This window comes from Taudactylus pleione, unplaced genomic scaffold (assembly GCF_031769625.1).
Source record: "Taudactylus pleione unplaced genomic scaffold, aTauple2 ptg000312l, whole genome shotgun sequence".
NCBI classification, from domain to species: Eukaryota; Metazoa; Chordata; class Amphibia; order Anura; family Myobatrachidae; genus Taudactylus; species Taudactylus pleione.
In genome coordinates, this window is record NW_028284713.1 from 3287656 (window position 1) to 3313509 (window position 25854).

The 25854-nt window shown below is 43.8% G+C and overlaps 1 long non-coding RNA gene across 1 annotated transcript in view; it reads right to left on the reverse strand.

The window, feature by feature from the left end:
- The window catches only part of LOC148510718 (uncharacterized), a 163803-nt gene that overhangs the window by 6999 nt on the left and 130950 nt on the right, over window positions 1-25854 (reverse strand). Inside the window, exon 3 of the long non-coding RNA XR_015869371.1 lies at window positions 22823-22893. This is a non-coding gene — a long non-coding RNA (uncharacterized LOC148510718). The remainder of the gene's footprint in view (window positions 1-22822; window positions 22894-25854) is intronic.

Here is a 25854-nt window from a genome sequence, read left to right on the forward strand (position 1 = left end):
TGCTTTACCAGTTGTCATCATGTGCAGTGGACACAAGTCTGCAGAGCTATTCGTATCTATTGCTTTAAAAAAAATTCTTAGTGACTATAAAGTGGCCATGGATTTAATTTAACATCTATATGACCGCATCTATCTTTGGGGGAAAACTTAAATTGAGGTAATTATTATTCACACTATTAATAAAATATTATGCTTAAAATTAGGTCAACAACAATAATATTTAATATTAGATTCCAGTACATCACTTTGTAAACTGACTCTCTCCCCCAAACCTCTACATACAGATTTGCATATTAAAAAAATGGAGTCCCCCCCTCCCCAAGTAAGTGCGCGTGGCAAAAAAAGTGGGTGTGGACACATGCTACACGGGGCGTGGCCACTGAAAAATGGGGGCATGTCAACATAATACACCACCGTTTCTCATCACTCTGGGACCATTCCGTTCCATAAGCACATTAATGCCTACTGGAGTATTGCCCCTTATTCAATGTCCCCAGGAGCAGTGCCCCTTATGCAATGCCCCCTGTAGTAGTGCTCATTATACAGTGCCCACAACAATGGTTCCCCTTATACAGTGCCACTAGTAGTGCTCCTTGCATATATAACATTTAAGACACAGACAAAACAAAACACAATATTTACCTGAATTCCCGCTCCTGCCGCCCTCCGCTACTCTGCCCTCCAACTCAGCACTACTATGGGAGAGATGTCACAAAGTCTCTCCCTTCACCCACTGTAGCTCAAGAGTGAGCTCCAGCCCGACTTCGGCCCTTGGTGCTAAAACAAACACACCGCTGCCAGGTAGTACATTCAATGTCAGTGAGTGTACTACCTGGCATCAGCGGAGGTGTGTTTGTTTTACTGTGTAGTGCCATGCCCGATCCCCCCCTAGTTATGCCACTGCTTTGTATGTACTAATTATAGCTTTATATACTTGTGCAGTGGTAAGTGCTTACCAAAAGTGGTCCAGTGAAGAACAACCGGTGAACCATCTGTAGAGTTATGGGAGCCCAAGACTCATTGATGCTTATGTGTATCGAAGGCTAGATCGTGTGCTCCGATCCCACAGAACTCGGACTGTAGCACAAATTGCTGTAGAAAGTTAATGCTGGTTATGATATAAAGGAGTTAGAACACACTGTGCATCCCAGCTTGCTACATATGGGGCTATGTAGACTGCAGACAGGTTAAAGTGCCCATGTTGACCCTTGTTCATGCTGATAGTCCTACAATGGGCATGTGAGTGTTCTGCTGGAGAACGTTGGGTCCTGGCATTCATGTGGATGCTACTTTGACAAGTACCACCTACCTAAACATTGTTGCAGACCAATGCACCCCTTCATGGCAAGGGTACTCTCTGATGGCAGTGGCCTCTTTCAGCAGGATAATGCACCTGGCTGCCACACTACAAAAATTGTTCAGGAATGGTTTGAGGAACATGACAAGGTGGTCAAGGTGTTGACTTGGCCTTCAAATTCCCCAGATCTCAATCCGAGCATCAGTGGGATGTGCTGGAAAAACAAGTCTGAGCCATGGAAGCCCCACCTGGCAACTTACAGGACTAAAAGGATCTGCTGCTGACATCTTGGTGCCAGGTACCACAGGATACCCCTCTATCTAACGCCGTAGTATTGGATACAGAAGTGCGCCATGTTATAGGCCGTTCGTACTTTGCGAGTTCTATCAAAACATTCCTGTTCATCCATATGAAACATGTAAAAAAAAATAACGCTTTCACTTGTGCAATATTTGCAAAGAAAATAGTGAAAAAGTAGCAAAGAATCAACGTTGCTGTCCATGTAGAAGACTAACAATGCGGCTAAATATTGAAAGTCATGCCATGTATATACAGTAATCATCTATAAAATAATCTACGACTTAATGACAAACAATAATCTACAGCAGTATGACAACATCATGTTCCAATATTAGCCACATTGTCAGTCTTCTGTACAGACAGCAATGTGATTAGTCTGCATGCTCCTGTGCTACTTACTTTTCCCCTAATATAAGGCTACTTTTATGCAAATATACTGTATGTGCAAACTTTCTGCAAAGGACAGTGCTCTGTTTATTGTAGATCTTAAGTTATGAAAGTGTGAAAATGTTGTACACTTGTGAAACCTTAGCAAGATATCACAAACATACAGTATATACTGTATACATACACATACCTGTGTGCAATATATGTATATATATATATATATATATATATATATATACACACACACACACACACAGTATATTATATATTTATACACACACAAGGAATCAGTATGATTTACTGCCGGCCGCACGGCCGGCGGTTTGAATCCCGACAGCGGAAGCCCTGAAGGGATGAAGATCCTGACTGCTAATTCAGGTAAGTACCGCTAATCTAAGTCCCTACCCTAACCAACCTTTAGGGGTGCCTAACCCTAACCTCCCCCCCAAGTGCCTAAACCTAATCTCCCCCTTCCCTACAGCCTAAAGCTAAGTCTCCCGTGCGGGGTGCCTAACCCTAACCATCCCCCGGGGTGTCTAACCCTAAGTCCCCCCTGGGAGACCCTAACCTAACCCTCCCCCGCCCCTGTGGCTGTCTGCGCCCTGCTTATCTTCAATCGGGATGGCGAGCTTCAGGCTCCCGACGAAGAAAAAATGACAGGCATCGGGATTTCAACGCCTGTCATCAGACCCTTGCCGGGATTAGACAGTCGGGATACCGGCGGTCGGCATTTAGACTGTCTGCATCCCCACACACACATAATGTACCTGTATGTATATATATATATATATATATATATATATATATATATATATATACATATACACATACACAAAATCAATACCACACAAACGAGTAGGTATATAAGGGCACGCACCACATGTTCAAGTCCAACAGCATATTTTATTGATACAGCTAAGCGAAAAAAGTAGGTTGCAAATAGAGTTACCAACGTTTTGGTCTACACAGAGACCATTGTCAAGGCGATGCAATCCATTAGTCAACAAAGAACAAAGGCAACCAGGTTCACAAAGGAACTAATAGCAACAAACGTCCATACAGCCGTCCACTGGATGGCTGTATGGATGTTTGTTGCTATTAGTTCCTTTGTGAACCTGGTTGCCTTTGCTGACTAATGGATTGCATCGCCTTGACAATGGTCTCTGTGTAGACTGAAACGTTGGTGACTCTATTTGCAATCTACTTTTTTCGCTTAGCTGTATCAATAAAATATGCTGTTGGACTTGAACATGTGGTGCGTGCCCTTATATACCTACTCGTTTGTGTGGTATTGGTTTTGTATATTCTTGGATAGAGATGTCCAAAAGGAGCACCCCAGTGCAGGAATCCCCTTTTATCCTATATATGTATATATATATATATGTATATATATATATTAGGGGTGTGCACCGGCCACTTTCGTGTTTTGTGTTTTGGTTTTGGATCTGGATCTTTCTTCGTGTTTTGGATCTGGATTGGTTTTGCCAAAACCACCCTTCCATGTTTTGGGTTCTGGGTTTTGTGTTTTGGATCTGTATTTTTTTGAAAAAAAGCATAAAAACAGCTAAAATCACAGAATTTGTAGGTTTTTCTGCTCCTATGCTATTATTAACCTCAATAGCCTTAATTTCCACTCATTTCCAGGCTATTCTGAACACCTCACACCTCACAATAGTGTTTTTATGTCCAAAAGGTTGCACCGAGGTAGCTGGATGACTATGCTAAGCAACACGAGTGGGCGGCACAAACACGTGACCCATCTAGGCGTGAAACTGCAGTGGCAGACAGGAAGGCAGTTTGAAAAACTAGGCCCCAAACTGTACATAATGCAAAGAAAAAAAAGAGGTGCAAGATGGAATTGTCCTTGGGCCCTCCCATCCATCCTTATGTTGTATAAACAGGACATGCACACTTTAACAAACCAATCATTTCAGCGCCAGGGTCTGCCACACAACTGTGGCTGAAATGATTGGTTCGTTTGGGCCCCCACAAAATAAGCTGGCAATTAATCTGTCCGTGCACAAACTGGCTCTACGGAGGCAAGATGTCATCCTCATCCTCCTCATCCACCGATTCCTCACCCTCTTCAGTGTGTACATTCTCATCCTCACAGAGTATTAATTCGTCCCTGCTGGAACCACAGGTCCCTCTGTACGTTCTGGAGGCTGGTCTCCCTGGAAGAGTTGATAATTCATTTTATGAACATCATCTTCTCCACATTTTGTGGAAGCAACCTCCTACGCCTTTCGCTGACAAGGTTCCCGGCTGCACTAAACACTCTTTCGGAGTACACACTGGAGGGGGGGTAACTCAGGTAAAATAGAGCCAGTTTGTACAGGGACCTCCAAATTGCTTCTTTTTCCTGCCAGTACAGGTACGGACTGTCTGACATGCCTACTTGGATGCTGTCACCGATGTAATCCTTTAACAGACAGACGCACGCTTTTCGCTGCTGCTTTAAGGATGCAAGTGCGGCTACAGCCCACACAATTCACAAAGACAGAAAAAAGAAGAAGAATATTTTTATTGTTTGTGTAGCACACTTTTGAGGGTGTCACCACCCTTTAACAGACAGACGCATGCTTGTCGCTGCTGCTTTGAGGATGCAGGTGGAATCTAGACGGGATTTGGAACCGAGGACACACTACCTCCATCAATTGTCTAAATCCCACTGCACTAATGGCGGATACCGGACGCACGTCTAACACCAACATAGCAGTCAAGGCCTCAGTTATACGTTTTGCTTCAGGATGACTGCTGTCCTACTTCATCCTCATCGCTAGGGACTGTTGGAGGGTCAATTGTTTAGTAAAAGTAGTGATGTTCCTACGTCCTCTCTGGGATTATGAAAAACTCCCAGCAGCAGCAACAACACTAGGAGGAAGTGGTTCTTGATCTTTCCCTATTTTATTTTTATCGGAGAAAGTTTGGTCCTCCATTTCTGTTATATTGATATATACGTGCGGCTAAAGCGCACACAAACACAGAAAATATTTTTTTATTTTTGCTGGAGAGTAGTTCACTTTGTGGGTTACACCACCATTTAAGAAATGAGCCAGCCGGCTCTTTACTTATGGGACACAGGCGCACGCTTGGCGCTGCTCCTTTGTTGATGCACGTGCAGCCACAGTGCACACAAGTCACAAACACAGAAAATATATATTTTTTTGTTTTGGAGTGTACTTTGGGGGTTACAGCACCCTTTAACGGTCAAGCCAGCCGGCCCTTTACTTATGACACAGGCGCACGCTTGGCACTACTTTGTTGATGCACGTGCGGCTACTGTGCACACAATTCACAAACACAGAAAATAATTTTTTTTTTGGTTTGGACTGGAGTGTACTTTGGGGGTTACAGCACCCTTTAACGGTCAAGCCAGCCGGCCCTTTACTTATGACACAGGCGCACGCTTGGCACTACTTTGTTGATGCACGTGCGGCTACTGCGCACACAATTCACAAACACAGAAAATAATTTTTTTTTTGGTTTGGACTGGAGTGTACTTTCCGGGGTTACAGCACCCTTTAACGGTCAAGCCAGCCGGCCCTTTACTTATGACACAGGCGCACGCTTGGCACTACTTTGTTGATGCACGTGCGGCTACTGCGCACACAATTCACAAACACAGAAAATATATTAATTTTTTAGCACTTGGGGGGAACACCCATGATGGACAGAGCACCCCCTGGACAACACTACAGCACCCCTTTAGGACTGGGACACTGCACAGGACTTTGGAGTGGACACAGCCCCTATGGAGAACTGACTGCACAACACAGTCCAGCCAGCCCCTATGGACTTTGAAGTAGTGGACACAGCCCCTATTAACAACAGCAGCACAGCACAACACAGCCAGCCCCTATGGACTTTGAAGTAGTGGACAACAGCAGCACTACACTACACTACACTACACAGCCCTAACTCCCACCCTCCCTCTTCACTGTCCACAGCCGAGTGAGAAAATGGCGCCGACGCGGGTACCTTATATAGGATCCAAAACCCGCGAGACTCGGAAGGCGGGATGATGACGTTTTGCCTCGATTTCAGATCGGACTCGGATCGGGGGGGTTCGGATTTCAGAAATCCGAACCCGCTCACCCCTAATATATATATACACATACATACACACACACTATACACTGTATGTAATATATATATATATATATATATATATATATATATATATACACACACACACACTCACATACATACATGCATACACACTTGTATATTATATTGTTATTAAATCGATATAGTGCCAAGATTTAATGTACTGCTGTGCCATCTGTGAGCGGTACGCAGACATTACACACAAATACAGACAGATGTAATATGGCGCACAGAGTGTGGATATATCTATATTGGTGATAAAAGCAGAGTGAGTCTACGCAGGGAGACAAGACACCGATCCATCACGTCAGGACTGACTGAGAAATGGAAGACACTGTCAGACTGATGTGAGGAATGAAATATGGAGACAGTATAAACAATCACTGTTTGGGATAAAGCATGGCGTAATGCAGGAGAGAGATTCTGTGTGTGACGCCTTTGTGGTCACAGAGGATTCTCATTGTTTCATTACAAAGTGACAAAGCGATTACCACTACTAAGTGTGATTCACACATTTCCCAGAAGGCCGCGGGTGTGCGGGAAACACGGACACTAAAGTCAGCAAGACTTACTACTAGCTTCAGCCAAAGGGAATGTGGTCATACACACTATAGGTAGGTGAATGTGATGGCTTCCATGGGTCTATTAAAGCACAGACACCCATACTATTAATGATGGAAGTCACTAGGGAACGTGCTGTAAATCGTCCTGCACTTATAAGTAAACATGGGGAGGCAGTGCCTCAGAAGTAAATTGACTTAGAAGTTAAAAATGGAGTAATAATTACTTAAAGGCTAATGGCGTTTTCATAATGATTAAAAATTAAAAGTTATCATTAACAACCTAAAATGAATGCTAATGAAACAATATGGCATGTTTTAGAGGGGAGGGGGTTAGTATAACGCCCCCATCTCTCCCAATGGCCCTTAACAGTCTGTTCTCCTCCCACTAACTGCCTCCTCCCTCTCACCCCTCTTGTTCCCACTCTCCGCCCGTCCCACTCACAGCCCCCTTCTGTCCCATCCTGTTTCTATTAATTACCCTCTTGCTTTTCTGGTGATAGTTCTCCCTGTGCTAAGGTGGTGTTTATGGGACATAAAAGGTGAAGAAATAAATTAATATATGTCAGGAAACGTGATGTACTATGGTGCTTGCAGTTGTGTCATTCCTGTGAAAATGTGTGGTAATACCGATGTAGCATAAAAAATGTATAGTTGTCAAAATCTGCTAAACTTTTTGTAACTGTATAATTACAATAACATATTATTCTCTGTCCAATATTCATGCCCCAGCTGGTGACTAAGGGATCTATTCATGAAGGGAAAAGTATCCCCTGTGATAACGAAGGATTCAATTCTTGTATTGCAGGCATTCATCATGCCTCCTATACTTAATGATCACTTCCGAAAAGCTGCTCCTTTTGCGGAGCTAGCTTTTTGGAAAAAGGGGACATTTTCCCTGATTCACTGTCTCTTTGCAGCCTGTTTTGAAGGTGAGCATGCACAGCTTGAAGAAAGGCTGTGAAGAGACAATGTAGCAGCAGGAGAGAAGCCCCCCTCCCCCGCTCGCTCCAGCGCACCTCCCCGCTCACGCCCGGTCAACTCCGCTGATGGTGTCCCTGCCGCTGCAGAGCTGCAGCTGAGACAGTGCAGCCCTGCAGCACCAGTCCCCCGCCACCACTGCTGCTATGTCCTCTCCTGCCCCGGCTCACATGAGGAGAGCTCGGGGAGCCGGGAGGCACCGTCAGGAAGGTAAGAAGACACAGCAGGGAGGGATCTTTTCAGATCCCTCTGCTGTATTGGGTACTGTGCGCCATCTCAGCGTGGAGTACAGTATCACTGTCAAGTACTGAAAAAAATGCTTTTTCGGAAGTTGATGAATTTCATAATTTCCACATCCCCATACTATAGTATAGGGACTGTGGAAATTATCGGGGGACAATTGTAACCAGGAGATCTCAGTGATATCGCCTGCGTTACAGAGATGATGAATAACCCTGGCGCTTAATTTCTATAAATTTAGGTGAAAATCTTAATTTTCACCTACTTTTGTAGAAATTAAGTGATGATGAATAGACACCTTAATGAAGCAGCCGAGGGTCGTTCCCATGATAATAGGATGCGGTGAAAATTTTTCCCTGTTTTGTTATTTTACAGTATAATCCTACTTTATATTTTACCTCCCTCCTGCATTAATAAATGCTTGAAAAAGTGTGAACCAGCCCGAAGGCCACAGACTTATACAAGACATTAGCACGAGAGACTAACTTTTACTAATTTAGATGATTTGTTATAATAAAATGTGTTCTCGCAGGGTACTGTATATGAAAGTAAGGCATTTAAACTTAACAATAGATCTACATACATTACAAAGTACAGCAATCAGTATCATTACACTAAGAGAAGCAGACTCTCTTATGTCCTGTATGATATGAAGCATAGTGTAAAAATACAAGTTTGTGAAGTACAGGTACATGCTTGCTACAGTATGGTGTCATTATAATAAACTTATTGTGTGGAATTGTGATGTATAGTAGGTGAACATGGATTGAAATTATAATAATTCAAATGCCGAATAAACCAAACAGCCAAAGCATTCTGAGATACTGTGAGGTTAGACAGTAATGAGGATATAGGGCCATACTTGCCTACACTCCCGATTCGGCCGGGAGCCTCCCGAAAATCGGATGCTGTCCCGGCCCCCTGGAAAGGAAGGCAAGCCTCCAAGCAGCTGACAACCCCTCTGCCGCAACGGTAATAAGAAAATCCTGCGATTCGGCAGTGACGCGTTTCTCACCAAATTGTGTGACTTTGGGCCCGCCCTCTGCTTCACAATGCCGTCGGTAATCTCGACATTATGTAGCGGGGGCGGGGCCAAAATGACGTGATCACATGGCCACACACTGCGCTCCAACCACAAATGCCGGCCACGCCCCCCATGATTTGCTGATCTGGCTGCCCTTACCCGGAAGGGTCGGCCAGAGAGTTGGTAACTCTGTAAACGCAGTGCCGATATTTACAGAGTTTGAGCAACTTTCAGCCACTGCACATGCGTAAAAGCCGCACTGTGCACGAGCAGCCATTGGTTTGTGATTACGCTCACACAGAGGATTCACTGGCAGAGTGAGTGACAGGTAGTTAGTGTTTGGGGACGTAATGGGGGGTAGATAAGGAAATGCAGGTGCGTCTGACTGTTTAAATGCCGTTTTATGGGTCGTGCATGAATTTGCCGTTCGCAGTACGAGAGCTCTCAGCTCTTAAATCAAGTGTTCGGGATACAGCGTTACCTGGTTGCACATCCAGTCCGACATCCAGGACATCCCAATTATTTTCCCAGCTGCAGAGCTTATTAGACTCCGCTTCCAGTGCCTGATTACAGACATTGGGCCCGATTCATCACGGATCGCGATCGTGGCTGTGATTACTCTCGCAGGTCTGCTGCGAAAATATGCTAATGAATGCAATCACAAAGCCGTCAAACTGCCATCATAGAGATGCCCACTGCCGCTAACTCACATCCGTAATACCTCGCAGTCCTGCATATACATCGGGAACATCGAGTAACATCGGCCCCTCGTGCACAATTACAGCATGTCTGACCTTACTCAGACATTGCTAACCACATCTCACGCAGTGAGTACTCAGGCTGTGTATACCGTCGCAGTGGCTAATTTATGCGCACCCATGCAACGGCGTTCAAAAGGACAGGCACGTCTGCGTTTCTCCGACCACTCCCCTGTCACCTCCCCCAAATGCTGACGTCCCGTCCCTCAGTCTGCATTCGCTTTGTATCTGCATAAGTGATTGCACTACTGAGCATACGCATGCGTAGTATGCACCATTGGATGATCTGCGTATGCAGATGCGACGCGTGATGAATCAGGCCCATTGTTTGCCGCTGACTCCCATTGCATTGGAGCCACACTACGGAGAACTGCCTCAGTTTAGCATCTCCTTAATTTTCTTGTTCATCCTCTCCCATGTACTGGAGACACCACTCGTCTGTATCCATTGCAGGGGCGTGCATAAATTATCCACTGCGATGCCCTACGCAGCCTGAGGACTGATAGCAATTCCTGAGTAAGGTCAGAGCCTGTGTAAGTGTGTGTGAGGATGTGATGGTACTCCATGTTACTGATGGTCTCTCAGTCTTGTGTAATCACTGCATGTGATGAGGTTAGTAATTTCTGAGTAAGGTCAGAGCCTGTGTAAGTGTGTGTGAGGCTGTGATAGTACTCCATGTTACTGATGGTTTCTCAGTCTTGTGTAGTCACTGTGTGTGATGAGGTTAGTAATTCCTGAGTAAGGTCAGAGCCTGTGTAAGTGTGTGTGAGGATGTGATGGTATTCCATGTTACTGATGGTATCTCAGACTTGTGTAATTACTGTGTGTGATGAGGTTAGTAATTCCTGAGTAAGGTCTGAGCCTGTGTAAGTGTGTGTGAGGCTGCGATGGTACTCCATGTTACCGATGGTTTCACAGTCTTGCTAAACATTATGGATGTGGGGTAAGTAAATTGGGCGTCCTTATGTTATACTGCGAGGGCATTGCAATGGATTAGCATACTATCGTTATTGCCTTCGCAGTTGCGTTCTGTAGTGAATTAGGGCATATTTTTAGGCTGCAAGGTGATTAGGAATTATATGTGAGATCTCCTATGTTACCTCATTCCTACAAATGTGGGTGAAAATTAATATTTTCACCTACTTTAAAGGAATGACTGATGAAAGGACCACATAGAGCTAATCACTGTATAAATAAGATAAATTAGGAGTTTGGAAAGTTTACTTAGGGGCATATACAATTGGGCGCGAGGTTTAGCGAGTTAAAAACCTTGCGCACCTCGCACCCAATTCCGGAATACCGCGGGTTTGCGCCCTACCGCTACCCGCGGTATTCAATTAAAAAAATAGTGATCAGAGCTGAAAACCCAGTGCTGCGTAAAATGAAAAAAAAAACCACCTACCTGACAGGGGGTTTCCGCAGCTCCCATTGGCTTCCCTTCTCTCTTCTTACTGTAGAGGGGGCTGCTGTGAGTCCCGGGGGCTGATGGGAGGAGCAAAGGCTGCTGGGAGATGTAGTTCTCCCAGCGCCCATTCCGGGGGGCCACACACACACACACTTACATACACCACACACACTGACATACTCACCCTGCAGCAGAGGACCCGGCTTCCGACGCTGGATGAAGAAGAAGATGCAGAAGACAGCGCTTCGGAAGGTGAGTAATTAAGGACTAATTAAGATAATTGGATACTTCTAATTGCTTAATTAGTCCTCAGGGGTGGGTGCTTCGGGGGTGTCAGAGCAAGTCCCTGTGATTATTCCTAAAATCATCGATTTTAGTACAAATCATGCGTGCTCAGGAGGTCCATGAAAAAAAAAACTCCCGATGCGTGTCTTTAAAAAAAAACGTGCACCTAATAGAATAGCAAAAAACCTGCACCTTCAGGAAAAGCCTCGCAGGTGCGGGTTTTTTGCTATTCTCTCACACAATTGTATATGCCCCATAGTGTACCAAAATCCTGCCCCCTCTCTGTCACACATTGCATGCCCTAGCAAGATGACTGGATGGAAACCTTGCCCAGCCAATGAGCAGTTCTGTCCCCTAATTATATTTATGTTATAACTAAAGTGCTTAGGACTAAAATGATGGTGGCTTGCCACTTGGACAGTCCTACATTACTGTACATAGAATCAGTTGTATTAAAATAGACAACTAGAGATGGAGCAATGTGAACATTAAGGAGTGCCCAATACATGGCATTCTGTGGAATGTGTTGGTGGTACCCACTCGCACACGTTATATGATGCTGTGCCATTCACACATATACCCTGTGCAATCTGCATCACTTCTCTCCAATAGCCTGACTAAATACAATTTAGATCATTGTGGCACCATGCATATAAATGAAGATCATTAATCTACTGCTATAATTAACTGGGCATTGATCAGTTTGATGTTAAAGAAAAATTCTGTTCGAGCATTGATTGAATAATTGATCAATTTCAAAGAGTTAATTATTACTGTACATTTGTCTCGGTTCCAAGAAAGCGCAAAACTAAACCACAAAATGCAGAAGGCAAAGCTAAGAAAATACAGTACATTCTGTAGGTTTGAACGTCAATTAATATACAGTCAAAATTCACGTACACTGTATTTTGTTGATTTAAGAGCCCATCCACGAGTACTGTAAGTTGCTGTTTTTTTTCAAACATTTAGTAGTTATTTATAAACTAAGGATTCAATGCTTTAAGCGTCAATAATATGCTACCACCCTTCCTATTCCCAGTAAATGACAATAATAATAATAATATTAATAGTAATAATAGCTGCCCGTTCCCACAGAATTTCTAAGAGACTTACGGGAATTTGGGGAATTTGGGGTTGCTATCCTGGCTCCTAGAATAATGGGGGTGAGGGGTCTCAATGTTTTCATATGGCCATGACCTCCTAGAGCCTTTGGATCTCCCGGAAACCAGATAAGAAAAGTGTGTACAGTAGTTATAATAATAAAGGCACATCACAGCAAATGATTATAAACTGTTCAAGAAATGCACTTTTGGTTACTTGGCCATCTCCCGGTACTTTGCTGAAATTAAACATGGAGAAAGATTGGCCAAACTAACACTACAGCGTCCCATGTGGCTGGCACTGATGGTGGGGGGGATTCTGGTATGTTGTCCATACGTTCTACTCTACAGGTCCCAGAACGTAGCGATGGAACATTGGAATATTTCAGTCTTAGCAGTTACTCTCTTCCAAAGCCATTTTAGGGTCACTTTAGAACAGGTGATCTGACAATGTGAGTGACTTTATAGTCTCTGATATGTACAGTTTAGCAGCAATTTAATAACTGCCTTCATGGTTATCCCAAGGCTGCAAACTAAAGTATAAATTACAGTCTAGTCTGCTGTCATATCATAGCTGCCCCCGGTGTCTTTTTCTTTAAATTTGATGTGGAATTCAGAAGATTAGGGATGTCTGCATCAGCTACAATGGTGGAACTTCATAAATGAAGTCACGCTTTTTTTTTTTAATACATAAACATCACTCCCCTTATCCAATGAAGCTGTCATTTCTGAAAAGGAGTGTGTTGAAAAGCAAACATTATAGCACAGGTTCTCGAACTCGGTCCTCAGGACCCCAAACAGTGCATGTTTTCCAGGTCTCTTCACAGAATCACAAATTAAATAATTAGCTCCACCTGTGGATCTTTTAATATGTTGTGTCAGAGAGTAATGAATACACCTGTGCACCTGCTGGGTGACCTGGAAAAAGTGAACTGTGTGGGGTCCTGAGGACCGAGCTTGAGGACCACTGCATTATAGGAATAATCCACTGCATAGGATTGTACTGAACTGCAGGTTCTTAATGCAGTTCTTTAACGAGTACTTTCAATTAAAGTAATATTTGATATATTAGAGGAAAATTCCATTCAGGTCATTGGATGCCTCTAACATTCTGGAGCAAGCGATACTCTCCTGGCTTGGGGCGTGTTTGAAACTGCTATCGGGAATGTTAAATCCCAATCTTCCATGAGCTTCTAGTTTCTGGTTCAGGTGAATAGGAAGCTCAAAAAGGAGGGGCCTTGACAACTGCTACTACTGTACTACTAAAAAGGTCCTGGAGGTATAACAGGACCTAAAAGTTAACAGGTAAGTGACACTTTCTTATGTAACGTATCTCACTTTATATATACAAAGAGAAAAAGGAATCAGTTTTAATACGGGTGCACTCAATCCCTGCTAATAAATAAAATACTTTAAACTTTATTAGATATACTTTAAAATTATTCGGGCTTGTCAAATTACAATAATAATGCTATTTATTACTTATTTTACTTGCAAATCGCTGCAATATACATGCGCTAATTATTGCTCAATTATATTCAATATTCACACATTATTACCAATGTGCTCTGAAATTTTATATAAGCTTACTATTTTAAATCAATGGGTAGCACCTGTTGTAGGAATTGGTATGAAATACCGCCGGCATGCGGCCGGCGGTTCGATTCCCGGCAGCGGCAGGCCGACAGCTGAACAGATCCCAGCAGCCCGACAGCACTGGAAATCCCGATCGTCCTAAGGTAATCACTAACCTAACCTAACCCCCCTAACCCTCCTTAGTGGTGCCTAACCCTAACCTCCCCCCCAAGTGCCTAACCCTAATCCCCCCTGTAAGTGCCTAACCATAACCCCCCCCTTCCCCGCTGCCTAAACCTATGTCCCATGGGGGGTTGCCTAACCCTAACCCTCCCTACCCCTAACCTAACCCTAACCCTCCAGGGGGGGTGCCTAACCCTAAGTCCCCCCTGGGTGCGCTAAATCTAACCCTTCCCCCTGCGGCTGTCCGCTCGCGGCGCCTGGCATCCCTTCGATCGGGATGCCCAGGCGTCTGTCTCCCGGCGTAGGGAAAATGACAGGCGTCTAGATATAGACGCCTGTCATTTAGCCCACGCCGGGATAAAGCAGTCGGGAAGCCGGCTGTCGGGATCAGGTCAGCCGGTTTCCCGATTGCATCCCCCTGTTTTATATACCACCTATAGTTTAATACAATATTGGAATCTATAGGGATAGCTATAGGATTATCCCTCATTTATAAATTTATTTTCAGTAACCTGGTGCGAGTTTCTTGACATTCTTTAGTAACTCAGGTATCTCACTTTATACCACCCGAAAAATTTTTTTGTTACATTTGGATGGAACTCTCAATCTTCACTAACAAGTTTACAGTAAACACTGATTCCAATGTGTGGGAAACTTCAAGTCTTAATTCCTTACATAAAGGTGTAAATATAAAATATATTTATTTTGTCATTATATCAACTTCTCATCTGGTCTTGTCTCTACAACACCACAACTCCAGAATATTGATGGGGTGATTTAAAAACATTTAAAAAAAAAAAAAAATACAATATCTATTTCACAAAGCATTACGGGAGTGAAGATTGTACGGCTATGGAAAAAACATTTATCTGAGGAGCCTGCCTGATATTTGTTAATGTTTTATTTATAATCCATTATTGGCCCAGAAGATGAGAAACAGCATATTTATGGGTTTTGCACAACATATCAAAATTGAAATGTTTTGTAATATTTCCTGGAGTGACAAAAATATTAATCTAGCTCTGTCAAGCCGGTAGGAAAAAAATTGTGAAAAGACGACATATCCTTGGGACAGAAATATCTCGCCAAACAGCGGCCTCCACTCAGTATTCTCCTTCTGGTCTCTGGTCCCCAATTGCTCGTAGACCAATATCACCTTCTAACATTTTCAGAGTTCACAAGATATGGTTAAATAATGGCACCTCGCAGTAATATGGTCATACCATTTCTGGAATTATATGATTATGGTACTGTATATATCAGTGGGTATGAATCACTTCATTTATTTATTTATAACCACTTTTGTAGTGCACACATATTATGCAGCGCTTTACAGATAATATTTAAGTAATTCACATCAGTTCCTGCCGCAGTGGAGCTTACACTCTATATTCTGTGTCACATAATGACACACACGCACACACCAGGGTTAATTTTATTATCAGAAGCCAATGAAACTACCAGTATGTCTTTGGATTGTGGGAGGAAACTGGAGCCTCCGGAGGAAACCCACGCAAATACAAGGAGGACATGCAAACTCCACACAGTTAGGGCCTTGCTGGGAATCGAAGCCAAGACTTTAGTGCTGCGACGCAGTAATGCTAACCACTAACCTTGCAGCCTCATCTGGGTACTCCCTAGAAGCATGTGGAAAAGGACCCTAGACTGCACACCGTGAATATATATAATGGGAGGTGCTATCTATTGAGACTATTGTTGCAGACGCAAAAAAAAAAAAGTACAAGTGCACAACTCCAACATTACTAATTATATAGAATACATTTTGCAATAAATAAATAAATAGAGGTTTTAGCATAATCATGGCCATGGTTATGGGCCTACCCTCCGCGTCCAGGTAACCTCTTAGGGTAGGTCCCTAACATACTGGGGTTGAAATCCAGAGCGCAGTACACTCCCAAACCAGCCCAGCTGAGCCACCCCAGGGCATCACTCTAATGAGAAAAGGTGAAGTGTAGAAAAGTGTTAGATTTAGGAGCAGCTACTGCTGCATATATTAGAAGTAAGGTGAAAAATAAAGATGTGAAAATAATACACATATAATAAACAAACGATAAAGGTGCTAAAAGTGCAAAAAAGGAAAAATGTGTTATAATGTGATGCCCTGAAGCAGCCCAACCAAAGCAATCCAGGGGACCCAGGCCCGAAAATTCAATCCATGTTTGCACTACAGTATATACATTTGTAGGACTTACCTAAACTGCGCCTTTACTAAAGTGCAGTCAGAATGTCAGAATCCCTGCTTAAAACCAATGGGGGACACATGGGGGAAGCATGCTAGCCTAGGAAGCCCATATGCAGTATTTGTAATGAATCAAATTACTCTTAGACAAAATGGTTAGGTCATGCTTAATATTAAAGCAGTAAATGTGTAAAGCCATAAGATAAAAAAATAAAAATAAAATAATATAGATATATTTACTGCTAACAGAGGGAGACATACACTTCATTGGACTGAATAGACTGAATAGAGTTTTACCACTTGCTTGACACTGGGGGCCTGATTCAGAGCCGCTCGTAAGCGGCCACTCATTCGTTCCGACCAATGTTCGCACAACTGCGCATGCGTATGGATTTTAATACGCATGCGCGAACCAGTCAGTGTGGCCGAAAATCGTGTGCTCGCTAAATAGCGAATGCCTGCTATTTTGAGTGACAGGATGAGGCGAATGCGGGTGGTAACAGGGGAAGGTGCTTGAAAACGGGGAGTGGAGATACGAACGCAGGCGTGTCAAACGGTCAAAACTGGCGTTTTAAGGGTGTGCATAATTAATACAGCAGCGTCATTGGCCACGTCACTTGGTTGTTTTATAGTCAGAACTGCTCGCATGATTGTGGTAGGAAAAACCGACCACAAGATTAATCTAATAAATAGCGGACATGACGTATGATGCGAGCGGCCAGGGGGCGTTTTTTTAAAAATTACGTGAACAGACCACAAAAGTGAATTGTTAATTTAAATAGCCAGCCCCTTTTTCTGGACGAGCGAACGCAAATAGCGTCTGGCTCTGAATCAGGCCCTGGGTCTCATTGTTATTACACATTGGGAGTATATGATACGTCTTCATATTTAAATTGCTATTAAGGAATCTGGTTACATTTATCGGTTGAGAAACATCCATCTAATTGTTTCAGTAAAATCGTTATAAGAACTATTTGGCTTCTAAGAGCCTTTCTAGGAATCTCTCCCTATCAAGGCACGGAAAATAAGCTTATACCACTGAGTGTTTATTCAGACCAGTTCCATTTTTGTATTTACACCTGATGAAGTCCCGTTTGTGTACGAAACGCGTAGGGTATTCGCTTTGAAAAACCTGCACCTACCGCATGAGAGGTCCACCTAAGAGCTCACACCCATAAGGGTGTAGGTGGCAGATAACAGCTATCCTTCTGTACTGGGGCAGGTTTACTAAAAGTTGCTTTATGCTATTTATGTATTGATTTGCATTGTAAATAGTTTTATATATTTTTGATATACAAAGAATAAAACATTCAGGTATAAGAATTATGGGCTGCCATAGGGCTTTTATTTTATGAATAATATCCAAAACATAAACAAAGGGTGATTTGAAGAGTAACTAGAAGGTTGTGTTTGACCAACAGCTAATATTGCAATAAATCCCCCTAAGTGGTGGAAATTTCTCGTATTCAATTAATATTCAAAGTTGTAGCGCACTATTTTTAGGTCCACTACTAGCAGAGGTCCACCTAATTGGGGCAGCTGAACCAGTGTAAGCGCGATATAAGGCTAAATATAGCTAAATATAGCTATATATATATATATATATATAAATATATCTCAAACATATTACAATTAAAAAAAATTGAGTTGACTATAAAACTATATTCCACCTAAGCTTTCTTAGTATTTTTTCTAGTGATGTTCTAGTAAGTACAGGAATAGACTGTGATATTTTAACTTTAACAATTGCTGTCTTTAGTTATTTCAACATAATAAAGTTGTAAAAAGAAAGAGACTGGCAAAACATATTGATATGTGATGTAACACCATAGACTGATGCCACATGCCCATGTTATTTATTTTTTCTTCCATTAGGGGCGTTGTGTCATAAAGGATCTGGATGACAGGTTGAATACCCCAATTTCTACTATGCTCCCCCCTCAAGACTTAAGTACACCTTCCAATAAATTGTTGTCTCATATGCTGGCTGCAGACAAAAGTGTTCCTGCCAGGAGTGGAAAAACCCACTCCCGTCAACCAGTGGCGGGCTGGGCCGGGGGGCAGGGTGCCATGTGCCCCCCGGGCCGCAGCGTAATGCGGGCCGCAGGCAGTTTGTGTCACTGTGACACAGACTGCACCGCGTGTGTAGCGCTGACCGGACGGAGTTCGGTCAGCGCTATACAGCACAAACACACAGCCGCCGGAGCCGGCAACTGTGTGTTTGCTGTAATCAGCAGCCGCTGAGAGTCTGTCAGACTCTCATCGGCTGCTGCTGCTCCCACTGCGGGAGCCATCTTCCGGCTCCCGCAGTGGGTAATGGGAGAGACGTCGTCATGACGACTTCTCTCCCATAATGCAAAGCGGCCGGAGGAGCCAGTAGAAGCGTCGGGACCAGGAGCGGGAGTTTCAGGAAAGTGTTTTTTTTTTTTTTTTATTAAGTCCCTCTCTACTGGGGGGTATGGGGGCACTACCAGGGGGGTGGATTACTACTGGGGGCAGTACAAAGGGGGGGGCTACTACTACTGGGGACACTACAAGGGGGGGACTACTACTACTGGGGGCACTACAAGGGGAGGACTACTACTATTGGGGGCACTACAAGGGGGGACTACTACTACTGGGGGAACTACAAGGGGGGGCTACTACTACTGGGGGCACTACAAGGGGGGGACTACTACTACTGGGGGCACTACAAGGGGAGGACTACTACTATTGGGGGCACTACAAGGGGGGACTACTACTACTGGGGGAACTACAAGGGGGGACTACTACTACTGGGGGCACTACAAAGGGGGGACTACTACTACTGGGGGCACTACAAAGGGGGGGACTACTACTACTGGGGGCACTACAAAGTGGGGGACTACTACTACTGGGGGCACTACAAGGGGGGGACTACTACTACTGGGGGCACTACAAGGGGGTGCTACTACTGGGGGCACTAGGGGGTACTACTACTACTGGGGGCACTACAAGGGGGGACTACTACTAGGGGCATTATAAGGGAAGGGGACTACTACTAGGGGCACTGCATAGGGGGGAGGGGACTACTACTAGGGGCACTACATAGGGGGAGGGGACTACCACTGGGGGCACTGCATCGAGGGACCACTGCTGGGGGCTCTATATAAAGGGCAATACTGGGGGTACTGCATAGGGGGGAGACTACAACTGGGGCCAATATTTAAGGGGCATTGCATAAGGGTTACCACTATTGGGGGCACTGCATGGGGGTGGACTGCTACTGGGGCCACTGCATAGGGGGTACCACTATTGGGGGCACTATATAAGGGGCTTACTACTGGGGGTAGAAGGGGCACTGCACAGGGGGGACCACTACTGGGGGCACTATATAAGGGGCACTGCATAGGGGGTACCACTATTGGGGGCACTATATAAGGGGCTTACTACTGGGGGCACAAGGGGCACTGCACAGGGGGGACCACTACTGAGGGCACTATATAAGGGGCTTACTACTGGGGGCACAAGGGGCACTGCATAGGGGTGATCACTACTGCGGGCACTACTGGAGGCCTGCATAAGGGTGTTCTCTCCTGTGGCACAAGGGCACTGCATATGGGCACTACGACAGGGGGCTGCCCCTAATCTTTATTTTTACCTTACATTAATCCCATATGGACCCGCTTCCTCCCTGAAACACTTGAGGGGGGGCGGCGCCGTAGCACGCACGTTCTTCGTGCACCCTGGCTACACGCTACTCCTCTGCCAGGGCGGCCTGCATGCATTTGCCCCCCAGGCTAAATGTTGCCAGCCAGCCCCTGCCGTCAACACTCTTATAAGTCAAAAACTATATTTGGCATATTGTGGCTACCTTTAGGACAAGAGTCACCTCTTTAAACAGGTTTGGGCCCCTTGGTTTCCCTGGGAAAGTCTTGACCACTCACGACTCCTTATTTGATACTGTGTGCCCCCAGCTCTCCTGGGGATTGTGTAATATAGACACCCAACTGATTCCTTTGATGGACCGTAGCTCTACACAAACTGCTTCAGAATAGTTTCTCACTAGCCACTTGTATCTTCTCCAATGATACTCTTTCTAGTTATTATGTGGATCTACACCCCTCACCCCCACCCCATTTCTCCTAAGGGAATCAGTAATGAAATACCGCCGGCTGTTCCCTTAGGGGTGGCTTCCTGATGGGCATCGGGATTTCTGCATCGGTATACAGATGTCCGGCATTCCATCCGCCGGCATGTTAACCGCATCCCCTCTGAACAAGCAAAGGTGAATACATGAGATGTTGTATATTTAAATTACACCATTTGAATTTCACTTCTGATCAGAATAAAGGACAAACCCAAAAAAAAGCAAATATATGAAAGCGCATTTTTATCGACCTCAGAATAAAATTAGTGACATTTTCAAAATATTCACCTCACGTCTATGGCCACAAATATATGCAGGGCTTTTTTTTGTTTGCAGAAATTGGCCATTTATCTGAACCTCAGTCCCCTATTTAAGGGCTGGAAGGTTCATTTCCAAGTTGTCAGGAAGCAGACACAGGGTCTGTGAAACCCGTTACTGCTATTTGTTGCCTTCTTCACATTTTTTACATTACGGTTTGGCACTATTTATGGTTATTTTATAATTTATAATTATATTATATTTTTATTGATTTTTTTTTTTTTGTATGGCCATATATGAAATTATTTTAATGCAGGTTAAATAAAATTATTTTTAAGAGATATATATTTTTTTCATTACCGACGGACATCGGGATTTAAAATGAATGTCTAAGGCGCTTATGCAATTGGAATAAGGTGAGCAGGATATTATTTACTATTATTCTGACTTGATGACAACCGATTTGCACTATGGAGGCATGTTTTATTTTCTTCACATAACAACTACTGTCAGGATTTGAGACCCATCCAGATCAATTCATCGTTGCTATTGCAACCACCGTAGGACCACGGTGTTGATTTGTGTTCATTGTACTGATCTCACCTATAAAGGGTGAGTATATGTCTATATACTTTATTTTTTGGTTTTTATTACAGATTGACACTATATTTTTTTACATTCTCTTTTTTTCCCCAAAATAACACTGATCCTTGGGAGCGCAGGAATACTTCTATACAAAAAAACTATGTCAGTATATGTGCCACACCATGTGGCTCTTTATCTTGCCCTGTATACATACATCATACTGTATAGTGTTAAGGGGCCTATCCATTAGCAGATAAATTGAATGATAGAACTATATATCATTCAATTTACCTGCTATGGATAGGCCCTGAACGATGACAGATGCGCACTCCCGCGGCCGATAAATTGAATCTTTCATCTCTCCAACATGTTGGTCAATTATCGCATATCGCTGCCAGATATTAGAAATATCTGGTAGTTTATATGCGGTAAACGACGAAAGATATTAGCAGCAGCTACAGAGCACTGGAGAGAAGAAAAATCCACTCCCTGAATGATGTCATGCGATATCGTTCATCTTTTGCCAAAATCGGTCATGTACATGACAGATATCGTTCAGCGCGGCCACTGGAATTTTCAATAGATATCTTTTGTCTTTCATCGCTCAGAAATACATCTGCTAATGGATAGGGCCGTTTATGACAGAGTTACAGATAGAAGGCATTACACACACGTTTATAGAGTCAAATGAGAGAAGTTTTAAAAACAGCAGATTTAAGTGATTCTACTAAATTATTACAAAAACTGGGAACCAAGTGGGAAAGTCAGAGCAGAAAGAAACCTAAGTGATCTTAAGAACCATTAGCAGATTTCTGCAGATAAATCTAAGGTGATACTGTAAGTGGTTCAGGGATAAGAATTCTGTCCAAGTAATTGGGTAACAAGTCCAGGAAGTATTCAAAAGACATACAGGCACAGTAAGCGATACAGTATACAGTACATCCATATTCCACGGTCAGACAGTTGTGAGTCTTGTAGTTACACATCAAAGGGAAACAACAGGTTGATTTGTAAAAAGTAGCAAATTTCAGTGATTAAGAGTCAAATATTATAAGATGTTGAATAATTACTACAGTATATATCTCAGTTATGATTTAAAACACCTGCTGGTATACATGGACTGACTAATGCTATATTTAATATTTGTGCTGGAGTATCCAGCTACCTTTCATCTAGTTCCTAATTTCACTAATTGGATTTCAATCCCCTGGCCTCTTATCTTATCTCTAATAACCCTGACTCCTTTAAAAAAATGGCAAGGATCCAGCTCTTATATCTAATCCTTTACTATATTATTATACCTCTCACTGGATCAAAGGTTACAGCTGCAGAGGGGAAAGACAAATTATTTAAACTATAAGATAGCAAACAAATTAGCAAATAACACTATCTGTAATTGAGGGATATACAGTAGTAAAAAGGGTTGAGCTCTCCTATAAAGCAATATGTATCTTACAAGTATTTACCTTTTTGTATTACATGGGGGGACCGACAGAAGATAATGGGGGTAGTCTGTAAACTGTATCATGATGCGTTCCTGAAAAATAATAGATAAGAAGGTTGGGCCTGGTTATTGAATATAGACAGATATTATGACTGCATTAAATATCATTTTGCACTATACACATAGGGCCTGATTCAGACCCGGTCGCAAGGTTGCGCTTGCATGCAGCCTGCCGATGTTTGCAATCTGCGCATACGTACAAGACGCAGTGCGCATGAACGAACCAGTCACTGCGATCGGGAAGCAATCGCACCCAGTACACAGACACTCCGCAAGCATGATTGACAAGACGTGCCGTTTGTGGGTGGTGACGGGGTGGTCGATGGTAACAGGGGTGTGGTGGTGCAAACGCAGGGGTGCCTGTGCATTGGAAAGCCATTTCAGGGGCGTGCATATTTAAGACGCAGCGTCAGCGTACACGTCACATGGCTAGATTACACACAGCAGCACTCACAGTGCTTGTGGTAGGGTGTGGTCAGCCACAAGTGCTGCGTATGGGTCCGATGTCAGCCGATGTTACCGATTGTTTAATACACTTCCTGGAGATGACGTATGTTACTAAGGGAAAGTGGGTGTCTTGTGTGAGGCTGGTGGGCATCTAATTTCATACAGCGATCGCACGGCAAGACATAGAGGGCGTGCTAATGTCTTGCTAGCGATCGCGAGATTTGCATACTTTGGCTGCTGACGGCTGCGTGCGAACGCAGCCTAGCGACTGGGTCTGAATCAGCCCCTTAATGCACATCCATTCAGGTTGTCTCTCTCATTTTCTAGTGCAATTCAGAGTGTGCAAACAAGCATCTAATTGGGTTGCAGCACACTCGTAGACGAATGCTGGATAAACTCAATACAGCACTGATATGACACACGCACCCACCAGACACTGTATGGTTAATATTTTCGGCAGTTCAGCTCGGAAACACTCATTCATACTGTAGATGAGCATTGCTGAGCTGTAACAGCAATTCTGTGTCGCACATTACAACAAAATGATCCCAAAGCCTCCGTATTGTCCGACACTTCAAGTGCTCCAATCTCCAACACAAAGCGCGCTGTGAAATTAGAAAAATGACAGCGCTTTTCTTTTCCCAGGGAAATAAATGCAATTTTCCTCATCCAGTTAACAGGTCTTTTTCATAACATCTTAATTAGTTTTTCTTCAACATTACGGCTGTTAATGGTCATTTCTCCGCAGCGCCAAACTATAAAATTATATTTTGACATGTGCAGTGATAGCAATTCCCTTCCAAATTACATATATTGAAAAATATTCTTTTGGGAAAAATTACGTTAAGCTCCATCTGCAGAAAATATTACCGTATCATGAGCTGCATACACAGACGTCCAACACTAAACACATTGTATCCAGCCTGGTGCAACAGAAATATGGCATGCACCTTGAATGCTGCTGATTCCTAGCAGTATGACATTGCTATTACAGACAATGTTACTCCACAAAAGAAAAACAAAAGACAAACACAGGGACAATTACGCCTTGTTCTTTTAAACAGTAATAACTCTCGCCTGGAACCCTCATCTATCACCAAATAATATTCTTTCCGCACCTAATAGACGTTTCCTGGTGAGAGACACTCACCGTGATGGGCACGGGATACCGGGCACGGCACTGTTAATAGAGGTTAAGGCATCCTGGGTCCCCAGGCAAGGATGACACTAATGTCCGATATATTAGAAATTGTATTAACATATTCCATGAAAGAGATGTAGCCACCCTGGGTATTTCATAACCCTGAGGACTTTAACAGAGCGTCTTTTCCAACAAGTCCAATAGATACTGACCGCTACCTTAACAGTGTTTGTGCTTTAGTGCTCGGCAGTGATGTGCGATGTGGTCAATGGCTGGGGAGGCACACATGGAGATGGGTCTGAGTGCTGGGAGCCTGTCTCGCCCCCTACTCAATGTAACTCTCCCCTCAGTACAATAAGCTTCAGTGTCAATTGATTCTCCTACTTGCATCATTGTCCTCTCTGAGCTCCGATCTCGAAACACTGCAGTGCGCTTCCCGGTCACATGACACATCCAAGGTGTCCATAAGTGCTCTAGGCATGCCCCTCCCCCGCCCCATACTCAGAGGCATGCCTCTATTAGCTCTCTTTCTGTGCAGATTACTGCCCGTGGTGTGGCCACGCCCCCAGTTCTGAAAGCAGTGTCCGACTATACAGAAGCAAGGCTGAGCTGTTGCTTCCTCATCTCTGGTCTCCCTACAGTCCCAGGGAGATCCACAAAGCTGGTGAGTGTTAACTATAAAAATTATTACACTACACAAAGTTCTAAATATCTTCTTTGTATTATTCTAATAATTTTTATATGAAATCTCAGGAGTATGACATGGGAGGCTCTACATACCCTGACCTCACGCCCCTGGTGCTCAGTCATTACAACATGGAAATAATAACTAGTCCAGAGCTACAAATAGACCCAAAACACATAAAAGGAAAACCTATGGGCCATCTCCAAACCCTATCCGTTATGATGAAACCTCTTTGTGAAATAAAAACTTTAGGCAACTTCAGCAGTGAGTCCGGACTGATGGGAGGAAGTGGCTCTGAGACCAAGTCCAGAACATGTGGTCAACCAACAGGGACTCCTGTGGACAGTGTTGTACTTTAAGACCCAGAACCCAACAACCTAGGAAGCAGAGGGGGCATAAAAGCAGTGACTGGGGAGTTGCACCGGCTGGGGAATATAGTTTCTGCTGGACTGTCTAGAATAAGTGACTGCCAATAAGAAGGGATGATTCTTGCTAAATTTTGGAAAATTGCAAGAGATAGGCGTAGCCTATCCTAGGTGTGTGATGTATCAGTTATGGGACATGGCTTCAGCTTAGGGGTGCGGGAAAGAACCCCTGGCTTCAGCCTAATCCTGTGGTTTCAGGAGAGGGGGACCCCCACCTCCCCTGAGATCCCCGGCTTGGACTGCCTGGCATGGGGTGTTAATGCTTTGGCCGTGGAGACTCCTGGCTGTGGCATTAC